The 24,124-nt window shown below is 38.2% G+C and overlaps 1 pseudogene; it reads right to left on the reverse strand.

The window, feature by feature from the left end:
- Nucleotides 1–19,162: 19,162 nt before the first annotated feature.
- LOC136850338 (uncharacterized) lies at nt 19,163–22,981 on the reverse strand (annotated as a pseudogene).
- Nucleotides 22,982–24,124: the final 1,143 nt, after the last annotated feature.

The raw sequence follows: 24,124 nt of genomic DNA on the forward strand, positions 1-24,124 counted from the left end.
CTTCATCACACCCAGGTCCTCTCACCAACCAGGCTTAAAGTTCCATTTAATCTCTGAATCTTAAAACAAAGGAACCATTCAGGTGTCAACCTTGACACATACTCCCATTTCCAGATGAAAATAACGAAAAGACTTTCGAAGGAAGTTAGCCATCCTTACCCAAAATGTAGTGGGGCAAACAAAATCCGATTGGGATTCCCATTCACGTGGTTCAGATATAAACAGAGAACTTGCAGAAAGTCCAACAATGTACATCAGTGAATATCTCTTTAGTTATAAATTTGTATTTTGCATATTAAGGAGACTTGAGGGTAAAACAAAAACGTCCAATTTTGAGGGTAAAAAAACGTCCAATTTTGAGGACTCATATTGAATTAAAATAAATAACAAATCAAGATCTCATTATTATTATGATTATAGGGGCAGTGGCACCTCAAATATCACCTCAGTGATAATGATAGATTGTGAAGATCCATCTCCTTGTGTCACTAGCAGCCCCATACATGTGGGCAAAGGTGTCATCCTCACCAGTTTTGAACCCAGTGATTGCCACCACTAGCTGTTCTTCCAACCTATGGATTTGGCTGAACATCAGGTACAGCAGGAAAGGAAGAAAAAGGGTTATTAATCCAGAAAATGGGCTGCTGGTGTTGCAAAATGGCAAAAAACTATGGTCTGCCCTACCAAAGTTTTGTTAAGATGACTTGTACATAGAAAATTGTACTGCTAGGAAAGTCAGTCCCTGTTCCAACTGCAAGAATGAGTGTTCTTCCTGAGTAGAGGATGAGGTTATTAATGTGACGTTCAATGCTTACTGGTCACTGGGGGACTACAGCTTGCAGACAGCATATCTCCAAATAAGTTTGCAAGAACTCATCAAGTAGAAGTGATATAAGGCTGAAGAAGGCAAGAAGTGGACATTAAGCCACTCTGTTACCTTCAGGGGCAAGGAAATAACAGTCTGCAAGGCTGCCTTCATGCAGTAGCTGGTATGAGAACCCAACTTGCTTTGGCAAAATTACCTGAGGAAGGAACAACAATAAAGGACCTGTGGGGAATGAACCCAACAACAGAGTAATAACAGAGACTGTTTTAGAGTGTTTCCCTGAACACACACCTTCTGTCAGCTTGTTCCAGCCACTACACCCATTAACATACCCAGAACCCATAACTTTTGTAGTCTCACCTCAGCATCAAGCACTGTACAAAAAAATTCTTCATAAGACAGATGTCGGCCAAACTGATGTTGACGTGGCGAAGTTGAAATAATACTTCCTGTCACCATTATCACATCAGTTTTCGTCCTAGGAAGACGGGTGCTTGCAACACCACTAAGCGGCCCATGAAAGCTCTTGTTGAGGGTAGGCAGGCTGGAACTTGGAACAAGAACAAAAGGCACAGAATGGAAAAGTATTTGTCTTCCAGTGCCATGAAGACTACCCAAACTCTGATGATGACTGGGTCTGTGTCACCATAGGCTAACAGCAGACCATCCAACATCCCAGTCTTTTTGTCAGCATACTACAAATGCAAATTGTTTCATAGCCCTTTCAACATTGCTGGCCTACCCTGACTCCTCGTTGACAGCCCCTGCCTGTCTGTTGATGAATACAACTGATTCCTCTGCAGAAATAATAAGTAAGACAAGAACTTCTCAAGTTTTGGTGAGTAAAACTATTTTTTCCATGATCACATTTTTCATACCTTGTCATTTGTTAATGGTTATTTTTTATACATTAATCACCATTATCTCCATAATTCATCATTATTCACCAGTTTGTTGGACCTATTGTTAACATACTCCATGTTTAGTAACTACGTGTGACAGTGTTAAGTTTTGGGAATTTTTGGAATTTTTCATTTTCTTTTTTCATTAACCGCCATTATCTTCATTTTACAGGTTTGTTAGGATTATTGTTAAAATACTTGGTGACATTTTGATCAACTTTATGCTCTAAGGACTAAACTGATAATGCTTAGCTAAGTGCAATAATATCACACCCGTCCAGTTCTTGCGAGTGAGGAACTTAATGGCTCTTCCCAGAATATGTCAAGTGATAAAATTCACCTAAATGATTATTCAAGCTCGTTTGTGTTTCAAGCTGCGTTGACGTATCATTACGAACATGCATAATGAGAGGCGGAACGCTTACGCAAGGCCGTGTTAGTATGGAAATTATATCTTCCATTTTGAAGAAATTTACAACTTCCTTCCTTTCATAACTGGTTTTTTTTTTAATCATGCTTGTCTCCGTCTTCCTATAATGATCCTCTGGCCGGTGGAGAGAGAGACAGAGAGAGATCTTTTCTTTTCTCTTCTACTGCTTGAATACCTTTTGGGTCAATTAATCTTTCTTCCTTTTATTTACCTTCTCATAACAGCCTCCCCTCAATTTTTTTAGGCAAAAATAAAAAAAAAATCATAAAGAACAACTTGCTTGTAGCATATGATTCCCCCCCCCCTTTTTTTTTGGTTAAAGCAAGATATATGAAAGGAAATATTTAATATCCACTCAACCGTGGATATTCCATATGAGTGGAAAATTCAATGTTCATTTTGGTCAAATCACCTGAAAATCCCATGAAATGAGAAAAATTTAATATGATTAAAGGGAGTCAGTCTGGCAAACACGCGTAGAAGCCCGTTGCTGCAATTAATAATTTGATATCTTTCTTTTTCTGAGGCTGAACGAGGTTTGTGGTGTTTCCGTAGGCAGTCTCTCATTAGTGGTGAAAGCACTAATGTATGAAGAACTAGGATGATTAGCATCCTTCTTTTGGTGTAATACAAAATGATTTAAAGTGGCAAAAAAGTATGAAGGTGATTTTTCATTTCTTCGTTTCCTACTCAAGTCATTAGGCTACAAATTATTCCACTGATACCATTACTACTGTATACTGTTACCAATGATAACTGCCTACGAACATTAAAGAATCAGCAAAACAGTTTTAACGATGGGATTGGCATTGTTATGCTGCGCAATTTCACCGGAAACGTATCGTACCTGCTAATATTTCGCGTACTATCTAAAGGGACATGCGTATCAGAATGCAAATTTTTCTTGCAGACATTTACAGTCCCTTGAACTGAGGAGGTTTCTATGGCAGAAACACGTTCTGTATTTCTTTAAATCTTCCCCTTTCTACCGCAGATGGGATAGTTCCCGAGGAAATTTCGAGTAGAATTCTTGGCATTTCATAATCTTCTGGCAGTCGCTAACTCAGTGTGATAACGAAGCTGTTGCGCAGGTCAGGTTCCTATCCAAAATCTGGTCATAACAGATAGTTCCTGATTGGATTCGCTGATCGAAAGACCAGCTGAATTATCTCATTATTGTGACTTCTAATGTTCCTGTAGTCAAAAAATCTCTGGAGTGAGTTTATTTGAACGGAAAATAAGTCTATCTCTTAAAGAACTTCAGAAGAAAGAGGGAAAACCATTGATGAATATATTTTTGCAATAAGGGACATGTGTTGAGAAAATTGTTATGACTACAAAACAGAATTTTCATTGGCGAAGAAAAAATAGACTGCGCCTATTGGAATGCTTGTTTTTGTGTGTGTGTGTTTTTTTTTTTTTTACAAATTATCTGTTTTCTCGAGAATGGGTTAGGTACTTCGAAGGAAAGAGGACCTGCATTCGCCAACACATCTATAGCTACTGAAGTTAAGTATACCTTAGTTTAGCCAGACCACTGAGCTGATTAACAGCTCTCCTAGAGAGGGCTGGCCCGAAGGATTTGACTTATTTTACGTGGCTGAGAACCAACTGGTTACCTAGCAACGGGACCTACAGCTTATTATTGTGGAATCCGAACCACATTATTGAGAGAAATGCATTTCTGTCACCAGAAATAAATTCCCTTAATTCTTCATTGGCCGGCCCGAACGCGGGCCCAGCAGAGTGCTAGCCGAGAACGTTACCGACCCGTCCAGTGAGGAACCTTCTATAGCTACCGAATTTTAGCCTATATAGTGACGATTCACTCATATTTCACGATCCAATCGCAATTTAAACATCAGATTTTCAGTAATGGACAAAGTACATTGCAGCTGTAGAAAAGCAAAGCTATTAATGGTCTTTTCAGGTTTCTTTCCCATCCATATGTAATGAATATCACTGAAACACGAATGCCCGTGACTTTCACATTTGATATTGCAACGAAATGATCAAACATATATCCTCTGAATTATTTCGGCCGACCTGGCCACGTTACCCGAGGAGTTAAGGCCAGTATTGTCAAATTTCTTTAACCATTTCCTTCATAAAATTGCACGAAGTTGGTGTTGAATGTAAACATGTGAAAAATGCGCCGAAGTTTGGTGATAATCATGTAAAAAATGCTCCGAAGTTTCTTCGGCGCAATCGATTTTTCTGTGCAGCGTATAATTAAGGCCACCGAAATTAGATTTATCTTTCGGTGGTCTCGGTATAATGCTGTATGAGCCACCGCCCATTAAATTTTAACCACGGCTCGGTGGTGGCCTGTCGCATGTCGTTGCCAGAAGCACGATTATGGCTAACTCTAACCTTAAACAATATAAAAACGACTGAGGCTAGAGGGCTGCAATTTGGCATGTTTGATGATTAGAGGTTGGATGATCAACATACCAATTTGCAGCCCTCTAGCCTCAGCAGTTTTTTAGATCTGAGGGCGGACAGAAAAAGTATAGACGGACAAACAAAGCCGACGCAATAGTTCTCTTTTACAGAACACTAAAAAGAAAGGCTGTCGTTATGATATGCATAATAAATGTCATTACTGAACTGTAATGGTTTATGGTTTCCTCAGCTTAGACATAAATTGTCATCAGCGAATTTCCTTAACATTTCCTCCGTTAGGTATTCGAAGAAAGAAGACGAAAATAAAGCGCAACAAGAACAGAAATATTTGAGGCTATTTCCTGCGTGTTTTCCGGCAAAAGATGAAGTCTGAGCCGGCCCACATTATTTCTGAGGAAAAATATTCTGAATAACTCCGGGGACAGTAAAATGTTATCTGGAATCAAACGGAGCGTAAAGCGATATGAATTTCGAATCTCTGCTGAATATTTTCACTCGTAAGAGCTTCGGCTTTTTTAGAAGTTCCGGATGTATAAAATAAAGTTAAATCGGGGTTTCATTTCAGATATTTGAGCGAGTACTAGAAGGGAAAGACTCGGTTTAATTTGGACGTTAAAGGGACGAGAGGCCCAGTTATCATTCCTCACATTAAACTTTAATCTGCAACAAGTGCGGAGGCGTACTGAGGACCTGGGCTTCTGTAACCTCTTTCATTCCTTTTACTGTACCTCCATTCATATTCCCTTTCTTCCATCGGACTTTCCATCCTCGCGAACAATTGTTTCATGGTGCAGCTGAGGTTTTCCTCCTGTTACACCTTTCAGACCTTTTTACTGTCAATTTCCTTTTCAGCGCTGAATGACCTCATAGGTCCCAGGGATTGGCATTTGGCTTAAAGTCTATATTCCGTTCTCTTCTGAGGACCTGGGCGTACTCAGCCTGGGAGTTCCTCTGACAAGTAACCGTATACAATCGAGTATAATGAAGAACCGTGCCTCTGGACTTGCAGACATCACACAAACGCAAGTCCTTCCTGCTACTGTCCTCCAGTGATCGCAAGAAAGGTCAACTAAAGGTCAGTGCAATTAAGAACGACCCAAACGTGGCCAGGATGTGCACAGTTGAATTTTGGCTTCGATAATGACGCTTCAGTGTCTATCTATGAACATCTGTATTTACAGCAGTTAGCAGAACAACATACTCATAAAAATACTTCATGGTATTAAAAATGATCAAAAATTATTGTCTCTCGAAACTACAAATAAACAGGACTTACTTAGCATATAGCACAGAACTTCGGATACTGCAAAGGTTTGAACAATTCAGCATTCATCAGAAAAAATCAGTAGGTTTGTTTATTTAAATTCGGCATGTAGCATATATTTTATTCTGATTTTATTTCCCAAACAAGACCACTAAATGTATCAGTGTTTAAATGCATGGTTTAGTGGTTATCACAAACACCGATTCCGCAGCAGCTCTGGGAATCCAGCCTCACTTTGGCTTAAAAAGTCGGAACGGAGCCAGACTCATTCTTCTTTAGACATCCTGTCAGCCAAGATCGAGGGCAGCCTGAATCGGAAGGTTTGTCACTTCATCATCAGTCTCAAGACTGATGATGGAAAAATTGCTACAGAACTCGAGCCGCGGCCAATAGACTCTTTCAACTCTGAGTTTTCCAAATATAATCAATCTTCGCCTGACCCCTTCGGGAACTTCCTTTAAGAAAACCGTTGATAACTTGACCTATATAGGTTTTCAAGATCATCAAAACGTCTCCTCAGATTTAGCCTATATCCCATAAAATAAAAGATCAATCTTCTTGTGCCATGAATGTGTCAACCACACAATGAAACGGATCAAAAATGTCATAAAATCGGGATCAGTTCTGACACTGGAGGGTTGCTACCCTTTAGATGCCAGGTGCTGTACAGCTAAGGCAATGAGACCGTGATTCAACAGACCCAAATTCGAGAGATTGAAAGAGAGACTCCTCTTGACCTGGAAACAAGAGATTTTCAAGTCTTGGTTTTAGGCTGGCAAGGCTCCAAAAGTATGGCAATCGAATGCGTACATCAAACTAGTTTTAACGTTTCTAAATGGTTAGCTAATTGTTCTCACGCCCTTTAGGCATTTCTAAGGGGACTTAATGTTTTCCTTATGACAGACCTGGAGTTGAACAAACTATGAAGCCTGAATGATGGGAAAATGACAAGCTACGATATTTTACTCCCTCTTTAGAAAATCCTATGAATCCTTAGTTTCTGCTTTTGTGGTTGGTTATATTTCAGTCATTTCTTTTAGCCTTCGTCTCCTTGTTGCTCAAGAGTGACCAAGTCGCTTTTTTAACTGACACTTTTGATATGTATGTATATAATGTACAAGTAAAGGGTAGAGAAATTTATGGACATTTTGCACTGACGAGAATCAGAAGCTACCGATTGTAGCCATAATCTCGTGAACCCGCTCTCAATTACGGCTGAAGTCTCTCAACTGGGTTCTACCTCCGATCATAATATGATTACTGGATGACGTGAGGCCAGGGCTAGGCTTCGTTACTCATTGACATTTTCCCTTTTCACTCGTATTGTTTCGAGAGCGAAAAGATCACGTGATGGCAGATAAATATCGCGTCCCTTTTTAGTTTCACGTAAAAGAAAACTATTCTGGCGGCTTTGTCTGTCCGTCCGAACTTTATTCTGTCCGCGCTTTTTCTGTCCGCCCTCAGATCTTAAAAATTACTGAGGCTAGAGGGCTGCAAATTGGTATGTCGATCATCCTCCCTCCAGCCACCAGACATACCAAATTGCAGCCCTCTACCCTCAGCAGTTTTTATTTTATTCAAGGTTAAAGTTAGCCATGATCGTGCTTCTGGCAACGATATAGGATATGCCACCACCGGGCCGTGGTTAAAGATTTTCATGGGCTGCGGCTCATACAGCATCACACCGAGACCACCGAAAGATAGATCTGTTTTCGGTGGCCCTGATTATACGCTGTACAGAAAACTCGATTGCGCCGAAGAAGCTTTGGCTGCGTTTTTCACTTGTTTACTACTGTTGGCTGAAGGCAAAAACGTCCCCGGAAGTCGACGTTGTCCCAACCAGACGGAAGATCGAATCCCACAGGTGGAAAGGAGGTTATCAGTTATTAATCTCTCTCGAATGTATTTGCGAAGTAGAGCGCATTGGTTATGAAACGACAGTTGTAGCTTAATATTTGTTAATATAAAAAACGGCACAGTGCATGTGACGAAAATTTATAATATATATATACATATATAATATGAAATTTTTAACACACCGTGATTTATATAAATTCATTAAGCTACAAATGTTTAACATCCAATTCACACTACTTCGGGAATATCCCCGAAAGGGCATTTTTAAGTGATAAAGGTGATCGGTACTGAAGTGTCTCGAACACTCGACACAGGACCTTCCAACGACTCCAATCGACGTTAACCACTTAGCCATCTTGTATACATATGTGTTTGTGTCCATATATATGTATATATAAATATAAATATATACTGTATATGTATATATAAACGTTCTTTTAATTAATATTAGAAAAGAAACGGATGGATGATGTTTGTGCAATAAATTGAAAGAGACCCAGGGAGAAATAAATTTCAGAGAGCGGTCTATTCACTTTCCCGTTTCAAAGGGCTGGAATCTGCCGGGAAAACAGTTCAAAAATTACACATCTATTAGAGTAATGTAAACAGTCACTTATTTGCCAGTGCATGCGTCAATGTCTGTGTACTTTAGGCATTACTTAACCTCTTCATCGTTCAGCTTTATGTAGACATTCAGTTCGACTCATCGATTTATCAAGTAAATAATGCGCCGAAGTTTCTTCGGCGCAGTTGAGTTTTCTGTACAGAGTATAATGCTGTATGAAACACAGCCACGGCCCATGAACATCTCAGCCTCGGCCCATGAAACTTTCAGCCACGGCCCGGTGGTGGCCTGTGCTGTTGGCACTTATTCGGTGCTAGATGCACGATCATGGCTAAATTTAACCTTAAATAAAATAAGAACTACTAAGGCTAGAAGGCTGCAATTTGGTATGTTTGATGACTGGAGGGTGCATGATCAACATACCAATTTGCAGCCCTGTAACCTCAGTAGTTTTTAAGATCTGAGGGCGGACAGACAAATAGCCATTTCAAGAGTTTTTTTTTTTTACAGAAAACTAAAAATGGGTAGCCCATATGTACATTAAAGGCTACTTGCATTTCACATATATTAGCATTTTCCCCTCTTTAATGCTATCACTCTTTTACAAGGACTAAGTTCCTCGCTGGAAGAGTCGGTAGAGTTCTCGGCTAGCACTCTGCTAGGCCCGAGTTCGAGTCTCCGGCCGGCCAATGAAGAATTAGAGGAATTCATTTCTGGTGACAGAAATTCATTTTTCGGTATAACGTGGTTTGGATTCCACAATAAGCTGTAGGTCCCGTTGCTAGGTAATCAATTGGTTCTTAGCCACGTAAAATAAGTCTAATCCTTCGGGCCAGCCCTCTCTAGGAGAGCTGTTAATCAGCTCCTCAGTGGTCTGGTTAAACTAAGGTATACTTAACTTTTCCTCACAAGACTTACACTGAACTGCTTTATGCTCAAGCCTTCAATGTATCGATGACTCTAATCTTATTTATTGTCATTTTCAGTTGCCACTTCTGGGTAACAAGAGCCAGAATTAGCAGTTTGTGTATTAAGTTCGTTGTTTAGGGATGTACACAGCAGAAAAAATTACTGTTTACGTCTCCCCATTGTCTTTTAATTTTTCTTTTGTAAACTTAACGCGGAAAATCGGTTTATTTTTAATAATAAGCGATTCACTTAAAGTATTCAAGTAGAGAGAGAGAGAGAGAGAGAGAGAGAGAGAGAGATGGTTAATTTGTAACATTTACTGTGCTAAACTGTGTACATGCAACATACCTTAAAAAATTTTAAAAATATGCATATAAACACACACTCACACACATACATATATACATATATATACATATATGTATATATATGCATACATACATGTATATATATATATATATATATATATATATATATATATATATATATATATATATATATATATATTTTCATGATGTTGCCTTGTAATACGTATATCCTCCTATAATTTTGACATATTTACTTTTTTTCATGTGCTATGTGTAATGATAATGATCGTTGAAGTGTCATATTTAGTTTGGCATCAGATCTCAAAAGAACTAATGATTAAATAACTTGATAGCGTAATTTAGAATTGTTAATACAGTTTTAATAGTAACGCTGTTTAGAACGAATAATATCTTTCTTGATAAAAGCGTAGTATGTGAACACATGTGTGTGTGTCCAGCAAGGATTTGTTTCATTTCAAATGTCATCAGTTGAGATAAGAGAGAGCGCTTTGTTTTGGGTCGTGATGACAGGTTTGGATAACAAATGCCGATTCGTCTCATATGAGCTCAAGACGAGTGATTTCATGTTGTTACATGCATTGTTCGAGTCACGTTGCCATGTTTTGTAAGATTGCGTTTAAAACGTTTTGCTTTAATGACGTCACCTCCCTGCTTCTAGAACTTTTGTGTCTCGCACCCAAAATGCTTTAATGACATCATGTGATTGTTTCACGTGTTACTGGAATTCTAAAATTTGTTTCATTCTGATTTCTGAGACCAGTTGATTTGGTTCCCTCTCTCTCTCTCTCTCTCTCTCGTTCTTAGAAAGAGATTACTTTTAACATAGTGTTTTGTGGTCACGTATTAGCATTAACTTTTGAGATCTGAATTTAGTAAAGTTATTTAGTCTGTAACAGCGCCTGGTGAAAAGTGTGTGTTTTGTGGTAAGTGCAGCTGCAGCAAGTGAATTACAGAGGTTTTCAAGTTTTGTGTAAGGTAACGTGAATTTTACTTATTAATACCATGGTATGGTGAAATTTTGACCAAGTGAAATCATTATTGATAAATCTTGTGTATTTTTGTGTGTTTTTCTATTTACAATCTCTTTATACTTTCACAGTTTTTATGTTTGTGATGTAACATTTATTTGCGTAGCATTTTAAATATTTCTTAGTAATTTAACATTGCATACGTAATTTAACATTGCATATTTGATTTGATATTTCATTTGTTGAGATTTTCTTTTCAAATCTTGAGTAATTCTTGATAGTTTAAATTTTTTGATTAATTTAAATTCCTGATAAATTTTTGTGAGTTAGTTTTGTTTCATAATTTAATTCAAGAATTAATTAAGTGTTGTGTTATTGTCAAGTAATAATAAATTTTTCAGATTGTGAATTCTAATTAATTTTGAATTCTAATTATAAACTTTGAATTTAAAAATAAATTTTTGTATTTAACATTTTTAGAAAAACAGTGTTTCATTTGTTGACCATCAGTGAATAGGATTGATTGTGTGTGCATAATGCAAAGTGATAAACATGTTTTGTTCTTTTAGTTTTGCTAAAGTGAATTAAGACCAGGGAAACAGTTAGAGTTTTTTGATAGAGTGATGCCCTTCTACTCTAGAATATTTCTAGTTTAATTTTTGATACCTCACACATATTCTGATAGACTTAGTTTGATTTTTCAAGTGATTGATAAATAAGTTTTTTCTTAAGGGATCACTGTCGTAATAATTAATGTTATGAGAGTTCAGGTATCTGGCTGAAGTGAGGTATATTTTTTTAAAATTGAGATTAGTTGTTTGTAATAACCAGGTACTTGATACGCATCGTGACTATATATATATATATATATATATATATATATATATATATATATATATATATATATATATATATATATATAAATAACGCAACACACACTTGCATACAAATCACTATAAGGACGAAGAACTGTGGAACAAACCCATACCTCACTATCAAATATTCCTATTAGATGTTCCCTTTGTCATTAGTAGGTTATTATTGGATTGTTTCAAGCAAAAATCTTGGTTTTGCAATTTATAAACTCCACTAATTATTGCATTTAAAATGATACTTCCCTTGATGTCATTATCGGATTCTTAACTCTAACTCGGTTTAGTGATTCCTCTTCATACTGTAGTTGTGATGCCAGGTTTCCTCAAAAAGTGATGTGGTATGGTGGTCTTTGCATACTACTAAGATTCTCAATTGTGATGTTTTTGATAAGTTGGCCATTACATTTCTGTGATCTAGTGACGTTTCAACGTTGCTGGGATATGATATATATATATATATATATATATATATATATATATATATATATATATATATATATATATATATATATACATATACTTATATATAATATATATACACATATAATATACTGTGTATATATTTATATGTATATATATATGTATGTATATATATATGAAATTTTTAATTTTATCACACCGTGATTCATATACAATCGTGAAGCTACAAATGTCGTAATATCCAATTCACGCTACTTCGGGAATATCCCCGATGGGGAATTATCGCCGAAGGGGAATTTTATAAGCGATAAATGGATCGGTACCGCTGGGTCTCGATCCCTCGGCACAGTATCTTCCAACAACTCCAGTCGGCGGTGGCTCCATTTATCACCTATAAAAACTCCCGTTCGGTGATAATTTCCCCATCGGGGATATTCCCGAAGTAGCGTGAATTGGATATTAAGCGGCATTTGTAGCTTCGTGATTGTGTATATATATATATATATATATATATATATATATATATATATATATATATATATATATATATATATATATATATATATATATATATTTTTTTTTTTTTTTTTTTAGATTACAGTACCTCAACATAGATGCGATGTGATGTTTCATGCACGTAGCTGTATTAAGGTAAAGACTCAGTATTACTGAATTGTGGTGGTCTTTCAGGATTAGAAGACGCATTGACGTCCCAATAGATGTAACCAGTTGATGTATGGATTGTTGTGCTTTCCAAGCAAAAATTGTGTAAACGTGTTTGCCGCTGCATAAAGTGAATGATCACCAAGAAGTTCGGGGTTTTTGGGTCACTCATAATCAACACCAAATCCTTTGAAATTTTGGTAAAACGCTATTTTGTCAAGGGTGAAGAAAAGCAGAGAAAAATATACAACGGAAACATATTTCTCCTTGACTCATTGCGAAACTTGTTAATGGATGGCATAGTTTTGTTGACCCACTTTCTCTTTCTCAATTATAGAGATCACGAGGGAAGACCCGAGAGACAAACGGTTGTCAGAGGACGATGTGTTTGACCGAGCCAGGTGGAGGAGGAATGCTGTCAGAAACATCGACCCCACTTAGAAGCGGGAAAAGATGCAGAGAAAGAAGAAGAAGAAGAAGAAGAGATCCAGTTGTGAGAGTGATGAGATATCCACCCAGGGGATATTCTCATGATGTTGGTACTCGTATACTCCAGATGGCAATTAATTGAATATCTCTTGTGAAGCGTGAGTTATCGGACAACATCTGTAACTGTCTGCTGGCAAAGTAAAGATAATATGTGCCACTAGATCTTTCCTAACGGTGCATTCATTACTGACCAGGTGATATCAGGGAAAAGAACCTTTGTCATGATTAGGACAGCGCACAATTCATGTGAAGACTTGTGAAACCCTTTTATAATCCAGAGGATCGACAGTCCTACTTAAATGATGTATTCCTAGAAATACTTAATATCCTCTGCCTGCTTGGTAAGGCTTGATAAGAATTGAATGAAATAGAACAAAAAAGTAAATAGAGGAGAGAAGAGACTTGCACTGTTGCCTTGAAGAACCGAAGGAAGTAATAGAGATCGACTTTTCAGATGGAAGTTGAATGATTCTGAGGAAGCAGAAGCGGCTGTAAATTCCACGTATGAGGAGGTACTAAGTGACTGATGTCATACATCACGATGCTCCAGGTTCCTCGTTGCCGTCCATATGGAAATGTTTTGAATGTGGATGACAGTTTGAACAAAATGAGGAAAAACTTTTCTTCTCTTGGTGGCCCGTCAGAAACGATGAGAGAGAGAGAGAGAACAGGGGAAAGTTTATTCTTCTACGTAGATGATGTGCAGGCTGTTCACGAGGAAGATTTTCAGTAGGAAAAACGTGAATTACTTTTAATCTTATAATTATGACCTTTCCCTAATGAGAGTGAGAATAAAAGTCCACATGGGGTTCACTTGTGACCCTTTTCAGCGCATGATGGAAAACAGGAATATTTTAAAATGCGGTTTTAAAGTTACCATTGTTAATAACAGAACTGAGAGAAGAGGAAAATAAAGTTGATTATTATTATCATTCAGAAGATGAAACCTGTTCATATGGAAGCAGCCCACCAAAGGGGCCATTGGCCTGAAATTCAAGCTTCCAAACAACATGGTGTTCATTAGGAAGACGTAAGAGGAAGTAACGGGAAAGTAATAAGTAATGAGGCAAAAGAACCAAAAGTAAATAAGCGTTTAAACAAGGCCATTGTAAAGACCATAGATCTTGGCACGTTTTGAGGACATTCGGTACTTGGTGTGCGATGCAAAGAGTAATTGAAAGGAGGCGAGGAAAAAGTATTGACAGTACCCCTTTTAAAATGAAGGTCCTTTGATTCATATGAGAGCAGTGTTAATGGTTCACTTGATGATGTCAGGATACCATATCAAAGGCTGCTGAGTGAAATGGGCAGACGTGTTATTGACATGTTATCTAGGCAAAGGATCAGGCTTTAGACTTCAAGGCTTGTCAACCTCAAGCAAGAATTGGGTCAGTATCATAATTCAAACACCAAAGATTTTAAGTTTACCACAAACGCGTGGCCCGAACAGGCATCAGTAAGGAGCGTACCTGAATGGTACTTGGTTGTTCCATTAGATCAGAACTGTATACTCTTTTCTTTTTTTTCGAGTCAAGCCCTGGTAGAAACGAGAATATGGTGCGGGAAGAAAGAGGAGAGACTCAACCTTTTCAGAGAGATGCACCTGCCTCTTGAAAGATGAAAATTGTAGGGAGATATTTCCAAAGCCTTGGGATAACGGTGGTCTGGCGGGCGTCAAGAAACTGCCGGTGATAAAATGATTAATTATTAGTGTAATAATGGAACCAAGGCCGAAGAAGAAAGGGACAACGAGGCCACAGAATGAAAAGACAATGTAGAGATTTGGATAAAGAGGTTGTTGAGTAGTTCTGATTTTATTTGATATATGAATGTTTTGTCTAAAGACCCGGCGATGGAACCGGTAGGTTATTCACGACCGCAACACTAATATAGGAGTTGCCATTAGAAATAAATAACAGAAAAATAAATTACCGTTTAAAAATAATAAATGAATTGTGCCACAACTAAGTATCAAGGACTAAACTGTTCAATGGCTGGTAGAGTTAAAAGAAGCTGAATAAGTAGTCAAGTTATTACCCTCAAATTTATCTGCAGACTCTAAAGATCTGAGAATAGCTGTCAATTCAGCAGTAAAGATTGAGGCATTGTCAAATATTTTGCTGCATGGGATTCCTTATCTTGTATAACTACAGTGCCAACTCTATGCTGGGTCTCTGATCCATGTGAGTAGATCTCTGGAGATTTTATGAGCTGAAAAGACCAACTCTGTGCTGGGTCTCTGATCCATGGGAGTAGATCTCTGGAGATTTCATGAGCTGAAAGCACCAACTCTGTGCTGGGACTCTGATCCATCTGAGTAGATCTCTGGAGATTTTATGAGCTGAAAAGACCAACTCTGTGCTGGGTCTCAGATCCATGTGAGTAGATCTCTGGAGATTTTATGAGCTGAAAGCACCAACTCTGTGCTGGGTCTCTGATCCATCTGAGTAGACCTCTGGAGATTTTATGAGCTGAAAAGACCAACTCTGTGCTGGGTCTCTGATCTATGTGAGTAGATCTCTGGAGATTTTATGAGCTGAAAGTACCAACTCTGTGCTGGGTCTCTGATCCATCTGAGTAGATCTCTGGAGATTTTATGAGCTGAAAAGACCAACTCTGTGTTGGGTCTCTGATCCATGTGAGTAGATCTCTGGAGATTTTATGAGCTGAAAGCACCAACTCTGTGCTGGGTCTCTGATCCATCTGAGTAGATCTCTGGAGATTTTATGAGCTGAAAAGACCAACTCTGTGTTGGGTCTCTGATCCATCTGAGTAGATCTTTGGGGATTTTATGCGCTGAGAACTGGGATTTTGGAGCCCCCTCAGATAGATTTTTCTTGCTACTTTTGGGCAGATTTTCAGTTCTTGAACCATCCGTGCTGGAATGCCTGCATACTCCATTTTCATAATCCTTTGCACTTTCAAAGTTCCTCGTTGGGAGAGTCGGTAGAGTTCTCGACTAGGACTCTGCTAGGCCCGAGTTCGAGTCTCCGGTCGGCCAATGAAGAATTAGAGGAATTTATTTCTGGTGATAGAAATTCATTTCTCGGTATAATGTGGTTCAGATTCCACAATAAGCTGTATATCCCGTTGGTTCTTAGTCACGTAAAATAAGTCTAATCCTTCTGTCCAGCCCCAGGAGAGCTGTTAATCAGCTCAGTGGTCTGGTTAAATTAAGGTATAATTAACTTTTTTTTTTTTTTTTGCACTTTCAAGGAATTATCATCCACCTCTTCATTGACATGAACTTGGAGGAGCTTACTTGAGTTGATGTTAAATTTATTTGAGTTACATTCTCCAAATATGTATTTTGTAGGATTATTAGAAGAATATTTCAATCTATTTATATACCAGAGTGTAGAGGAGGCGGTGGCGCCGATGTGTGTAGCGGCTTTGCTCTTGAACGTAATCATTCAACCACCAGTTACCTTCACTTTTCAGCAGAGTTGAGTATGACCATTAAAGGCATAAATTGAAGGTATCAATAGAATAAACAATTTAATAACCGAATTAGTGCAGCAGCAGAAGAGTACTTAATTTATATAAGTAGTTCTCTCGGGCATAGTTGGTGGTTCATTTATAGAAGTAAAATCCGGACGACTCGGATGCATAGCTGAGCTCAGGGTCTAAAGACGATCTTTTGCAGTAACGTAGCGTGCTCATGTGGCGAAGAGACTAGTTCCTGTGTTCCACTAATGACAATCAACTACGATGAGCGTTCACCCTGACGCGCATTTGCTAGTACGGACCCACACGGTGAATCGATGCAGCTGTCTCGACCGTCATTAAAAATCCAGTTACCGAAAAATGGGAGGCAGGCTTGCATCAGCCATAACTCCAACATTGGCAGGGGGAATGGATTGGTTTCCAAACACCAACATTGGCAGGGGAATTTGGGGAGCACTGCCTGTGTGGCTAAAGGAACACATGAATTAGTTGCTCCAAATGGGTTGCACTTTAGATGAAGTCACTTATTCCAAAACAATTAGAAAGTCCTCTGTCACAGGCATAACAAATTCCAGCGTTGCCGATTTTTCTTCACGACATTGGCTTTTTGCAGTGTTACCATCAGCAGTTCTTCTGATTTTCAAAGAAAATCGTAGTTTATGGTAGACTAGTTTACTTTAAATTGTTTTCGTTTTGACATGGTCTTTTCAAATTAGATCCTACAGTTCTTCCATTTCTTTTTAATACCCCAAAATGGATTATATAAAATAATTTCATGCTTTCACAATATATTTAAAAGTAAAACAGCTTATGAATGATCAAAACAACCACAAACCAATAACACAAAATACAAAAATAACTGATAGACAAGCACTATTTTCAAATCAAGTATACAAGAACCAAAAATAATCAACAATAACTACTATTTACATAATATTGCCAATATTCCCTTACACAACGATACCGTTGCCTCTGATGGTTGAAACTTGCAACAACTTCCTTGTTTCGTCACTGCCTCTGAAAAGAAAGTTAATGCTTCAGTTGATTGGAAATTAAGTTTATTCCTCATATCGGCTTCTATTAGATTCAGTTTCGAGAAAAGTCTTTCAGCATCGGTGTTTGTTATGATATAATTTGTCAAGCAAACGTAGCAAGATTTTTTAATTGGTGTACATCATCCTCTTTAATTTCTCCTAGTTTTCGAGAAGAGTCTTTCAGCATCGGTGTTTGTTATTGGCAATGATATAATTTGTCAAGCAAACGCAGCAAGATTTTTGAACTGGTGCACATTATCCTCTTTAATTTCTCCTAGTTTTCTATAAAAGTTAATAATATTATTACACTGTTCTGATGTACCGAAACTCCATATGGAATCTGTATTTTGTTATTTTATTGATCTTATTCAGTTAGCATGGTCACTGGCAGACAGTCAGTCAAACATATTTAACTACCCCCTTCGTTGTTAATAGCTGTTTCCAGCGGAGTTCTGGTGTCGACCGAACCAGCCACTGATGGTTTTGCTTTCTTCCTGACTCCTGAGGTCGGCGGTAACGGCAGTCAGCTACGAAGGAGCATTAGGTTGCAAAGGGACTTGTAAATCGGATACGCTGAGCTCCAATTTCCACTGTAAGGAAACACAGCAAGCCCTTTGAAGTGACGACGAGTCCTGTCAACATGTAATCTCCGTTTAACCCCACCCGGGAAGAAACTTTCCTTCGTCTCTCTCTCTCTCTCTCTCTCTCTCTCTCTCTCTCTCTCTCTCTCTCTCTCTCTCTCTCTCTCTACACGTGTACGCCTTCGTCCCAGAATGATGTCGGTGGGTCTGTGAAACTCAGGGGGAGTTTGATGTCAATCTGAGGTCATTTGCAGGGATAATGCTATCCAACAGTAGATTTCAGTATTATGATTTAAATATACTTGTTTTTCGTACCTTGCATATTTGTAATACGAAGTTTTCGTCCCTTTTCAGGGGCATTGTCATAAATTATGTACGTGGGCTTCAGTTTGGACTGTTAGTATATGTATATTGAAATGTTCCAAATGATGCAACTTGCCAACTGTTAAACGTATTGCACATGTTGATATAGTTAAACTTAAATGTATACATCCGATATTTGGGTAGGAATCATTTGGCATTTGGAAATATTTGAAGTTTTAGTGGCTGAATTCGTGCGGTTCCCCCTTGCCGCTTCACCACGTCAACTTTGTTTATATTAGCGGCCGCATCAGCACCCGGATGACTTAGGACATTTCGCAGATACAGTAAATCCCTTAATTTCTGTTAATTTTTTAAATTAGCCTTTTAATAAAAAAATTCCGGTGTATTGAATAAAATCCAGCGCATCAGACCTGAGTTCTGTTGGTAGGGAAATGCTGTCGAGATTTCTCCATTGTCCAAATCTCGGATATTCCCTCTATAAATACTGGGTACATTTTCAATAAAAGGTAATAATGTTGGCAATACGGACCTTGTGTTGTTATGAAGGATAATATTAGGATTAAAGAGTGTAGCTATATTTATGGATGTTTCGAGTTAAATCTTTTCTGTAACTCCGTACACATTTTTTGTCATGAATGATCTGCACCTATACCTTACATCGTTTAACAACTGTTGGTTTCTGTGTTGCTCGGTTTGAAGTAGCCCCCCTAGGTAGATATTGTTCAAAGGTACATTTTTTTTTCAAGATTAGGGTCTGCCTTAACAAGATCCTTACGTCAGAAACATAGCAACAGCGTCTTATACAACCTATTTATTTCGAAACGCATTACATGATTAATTGGAGTCTGTCTCTGAGACATTAGATTTAATGCGTTAAATGGAGGCAAAAGGAAGTTTAGAAAATTTAAGTAAAGATAAATTGAAGGATCGTTCGTGTCTTTTAACAGTCAAGTCTACTGCCCAGAGCTTTTCCTCAGCTTCTCTCTTTATAAAATATCCTTTCAGTGCTTTCCAGTGCTCTAGAACTCTTTCAGCTGCTTGGTGAAAGGAAAGCAAGCAAGCGTGTCTGGCGTGCGTGGAGGATTTTGTGGGGTTTTAACTCAAAAATACATTAAAATTGTTTGAATTCATATTTCCACTGTGCACTGAGTATAGACGTTGCATATGAAATCCTCGCATTGCTCAGGCAGGGTTTTCGCAGCCTCTGAAGAACAAAGGTGAATTGAATGAAAAATACATTTAAAAATTGTAATCCCAGGGAGTGTTTCCTTTAGCCTACTGCTATGGAAGTTAAATACACCCATTACTTTTGAAGCACCATCTGCAGCAAATCCTACAAAGTTACTCAGAGGAATCTGATGAGCCTCTAATATTCCTATAAGATTTTTGAAAAGTACTTCCCCACTAGAACCAACGTTTTCTTCATTACCTTTATAAATGTCAGTTAAGTCTAGCATTCTAGTCTTTACAGGACATTTTTAAGAGTCAAAATACCTGACTATGATAGTGAGGAACTTGGTTCCAGTGACGTCAGTTGACCAGTCTATGATGATGGAAAATAAATTGTTCTTTAATTTTTCAACTAAATCATATGTCATACAGGTACCTAGGTTTTTTGTTATTTCAGTGCATTTTGTCCTTTTCATTTGCAGGCCTTGGGCACTCGCCGAATCCGGAAACATTGTTTTACATAAGTCAGCAATGAGATGGTCGGCAATTTAGAAAGGCAGGTTTCCTGTAAGATGTAAGTCCCAGAAGTTTGACTTCATCTTCATGTGGAAGGATGCTGCTTTTCAACAGCACAGTAGTTGGCACCTGAGTTCTTCTGCCGAAACAAGCTGCTTCACTTTTGGACTGAATAAATGGCTCTTTGAATATGCCTACTTGATATCTGTGGACCAACAGCAGTGCAGTAGATGGCAAAATCATCAACAAAAAGCATACTCCTAACAGGATCAGGAACTACTTCTATGATCACATTAATTGCTACAGAAAAACAAGTGACACTAAGTACACTGCCTAAGGGTACCCCTTCAGATTGCTTGTATAAAGATGATATTTTATTTCCTACTTTAACTCGCAGGTGTCCTTCTATTAGGAAAACCTTGATAGATTTTAACATGTTAACTTTTACACCTAATTTACGAAGTTGTGAAGGGTGTCCTATGCCTTCTTCTTATAAAAAAAAAATACACGAATAATGTGCTTTTTCACTGTATCTTATTTGAGAGATGAAGAAGGAGGTCTAAATTACTTTTGCTCTTCCCAGAGCAAAATTTATTTTCAGATATTAAGTAAATTTTTCCAGAAACTGCATCAGACAATGATTTATCTCTGTCTCCATGAGCTTACAGTTGCATATGCAACTTGTTAGGATTATTGGTCTGTAACTGTCTGGTTGCCGACCCTCCTTTCCTGGCTTGCAGCCTGGAATTATGAGTGCAGTTTTCCTGCTATTGGGAAGGATAACTGTTTCCCATATCTTGTTAAAAATCACTACCATGAATGCCTTAGTTTTATAAATGATGTTATCGTCTCCTGGGGCAGTTTCTTCTGTGGTAGACAGGGCATTTTGTAGCTTCCTCATTGGGAAAGTGACAATGAACTCTTCTGAATTGTCATAAAATTGCAACTGATTTCTAAGTCTAATGACCTTAAATTTGGTGCTTAGGTTTTGAGATGCTGAAAAATGTTCTCCAGGCCTATTAGCAACATCATGTACGTCTGCGATTCATTTGTCGTTTATATTTAGTGATTGTAAAGGGGATGATACAGATTTGCCACCGAGTTCTCTAATCTTTTTCCATATCAGGAATATGGAAGTTGCAACATTTATTCCATTAATATAAAGCATCCAAGAGTCGTGCTTTTTAGAATGGCAGTGTTGCTTTGCCTGGGCCGGTTTCTAATTGATTTTGGACGTTACTGAGCCACTATTTTTATAACTTCGGTAACATTTCGTAGTCTATTTCCTAAAGGTAGTGCATTTTTTGTCCCACCAAAGAGCAACAGGTCTCCCTGGTTTACCACTTGTTTTAGGGATAGATTCATTTGCATTGACCATAACATTATGATAAGGTAATTGTATGCCTCTGTATGAGATTTAAAAGATTCAAACTTTTTATCAGTTTTACTTCCTTAGGTGAACTTTGTCCAGTCAATTTCTTTCATCTTTCTTTGTAGAATAAAAGATTCAGGAAAATTAGTTGCAGATTTTAATCTAATAGACCACTGGTCCACTCACATAGAGATGTTCATTAACAGGCCATATGTAGTCTGCGTAAATTTCTGAGAGGAAATCTACTGCAGATGACATAATATTGGCGACATTATAATTAATGTGAGAGCCGCCATTGAGTAAGGAGAGCTTCCTAGAATCAAAAAGGCATTTTGCACTCCTTCCTTTTCTGTCGATTAAAGTTTCACCCCTTAGTGAGTTATGGGCACTGAAATCTCCCAACAAGAGGAAAGGGAGAGGAAGTTGATCAACTAGGTTTTCCTAGTGTGATAAGTTGAAGCCCCCAGCCTGAAAATTTAACTGGGAAGTTGAACTAGAGATATCAGTGTTACTTCTGGATAACCTGCTGTCCAAAGTAGAAGAACTCTAGAATTTGGGACATCCAAGTCCCAAATTGATTGATTCCATCTGGATTTTGTTAAGGTTTCTGATGACAAGTCAGTTAATTTGTTCTCGTTTTCATGAATGGCAAAATTTCTTCAAGCACATCAAAATTGTATCTAATTTTTAGGCCTTGGGTTTTTTGGGGCAAACTTGGGTACTCTCTTATTTCCTTCAGATATACGAAAACCATCTTCACTGACTAATGAATATGGCTTCTGGGTCTGTTTTGTAATTGAGGTTGATTTAGTTGAAGAATTATAAGACAAATGTTTCTTCCTTTTCTTTGCCATAACTTGGGTTTGTTTTGCGGAGCTGTTCTTGTTGACTTCCTAGCTAGTGGCATGCCTCATCGACCTGTCGTTTCTTTTCTTCTGCCTAATATCTTGATGTACTTCCTTTATTCTCCTTCCAGCTTGTTTTTTGTATCAAGGAGTCTGTTTCCCAGAAGCAGATATGGATAAATTTGTAGATCTTCCCCCTTTCTTTATTATTAGAATTTTTAACAATAGGTGGAAGATTGGATTTTGCTCTTCATTTTTGGTAATACTCTGATGATCAATAGAGTGGATCGGGGACATCCTCACGTTAGTTATCATGTTTGATATTGTAAAAGAATAAGATTTTTTTTTTGGATTTTATTAGTCCCCGTTATCTGTTTTCTGGTATTTCCTGTACTATACTTTGGCTTATTCAACATTATTTTGTTCTATGTCTTTTTCGTGTTCAAGTTTTGGATTTCGTAGAATGATTACCATTGTAGAGGAATCAGTGGTCAGGATACTCACAGTCATTTTCTTCATGAATCCTAGAGCAGATAGAGCATCTTTTTGTACTTGGGCACAAAAATTTCACATGCCCACATTCGAGACAATTATGGTACTGAATTATGCTAGGCTTGTATCTTTTTGCCCTCATATGTACAGTACATGCTCTCCAAATGAGATATAATCTGGGAAATAACTGCTATTACAATAAAGAAGAATACCTCCATTGGCGCCTCCTAATTTCTTCACTTCATACACATTGGACGGACATCGATCTAGTATTTTTGTGTCCTTGAATTTGGTCATGTTATATGATTTATGGCTGGGGTATACGTTTATGACGGGGGCCTTTACCGAGACCACCATTCTAAAGGGATTTAAAGTTGCTAAGCAGCTTTGGAAGAGTCCCATTTTATGCTCTGACGAGGATGTTTTTCCCATACCTTTTAACATTCCCCTCTGGGATGGAACCAGTCTTCTTTTCTAAAAGTTCAGTGACCTTTGTGTAGTTTGCTGCTCTTTCTTTTGTAGGTAGCAACGAACCGTACAAGAAAAGAGTCATGAGGGTCGTCCTCGAGATTTTTTATGCTGGACATTGTTGTTCTTAGAGTGAAGCCATTGACAGAATGTCCTTCTGAATAGTCTTTAATTTCTGTGGCCAATTCGTGATTCTCGAAAACAAACAGCGGTCAAAACCGCATTTGTCAGAGGATAATATTAACTCACATCCTTTCAACTTTGCCAAAGTTTCTCGTTAAAAGACACACTTCCTCCTAACCGAGAGAATTCGATGTGTTTGCACGTTAAAGCACTCTCAATTCCGGATGACCACTAGTCTTTTGTTCAGACTGGTGTCCCGGTGGCGGTGAATGTTGTCTTTTGGGGCGGGGGGGGCGGGAGTCCTGAGGTCATCAGCTGTGTCAAGGGCGTCGTGGGATCCAGGGCCACAAATGTCTATATTTTAAGCCATACAAAAAAAAAGGAATTTATTCTTTAATTGTTTATTTTTCATTTCATTATATTTCTCCTATAATTAAATGAAAAGAGAATGTCAGGAAATGTCAAAGATAAGCCATTAGCCTTTCCTGGTGTCCATCCTTCCACCAGTGACCCTAGTGAGAGCTGACTAACAAATGTCCACTCCTTACCCTACCCCGGTGGGATGGCACCAGCATGCTTAGCGTGGCTAAAGTGTAAGCCAAACCCGCTTGATGCTGCTGAGAGCATTATGCGAATACAATCATCCCCACGCTAGCCATCTTGATGGGCAAACCAGACAGAATGCCGAGTTCTTCATTGGAGGGTGGGTAGAGCTCTCGGCTAGCACGCTCTTGGCCCAGCGTTCGACTCTCGGTCCGGCCAGTGAAGAATTAGAGGAATTTATTTCTGGTTATAGAAATTCATTTCTCGTCATAATGTGGTTCGGATTCCACAATAAGCTAGATAACC

This window comes from Macrobrachium rosenbergii, chromosome 22, assembly GCF_040412425.1.
Source record: "Macrobrachium rosenbergii isolate ZJJX-2024 chromosome 22, ASM4041242v1, whole genome shotgun sequence".
NCBI classification, from domain to species: Eukaryota; Metazoa; Arthropoda; class Malacostraca; order Decapoda; family Palaemonidae; genus Macrobrachium; species Macrobrachium rosenbergii.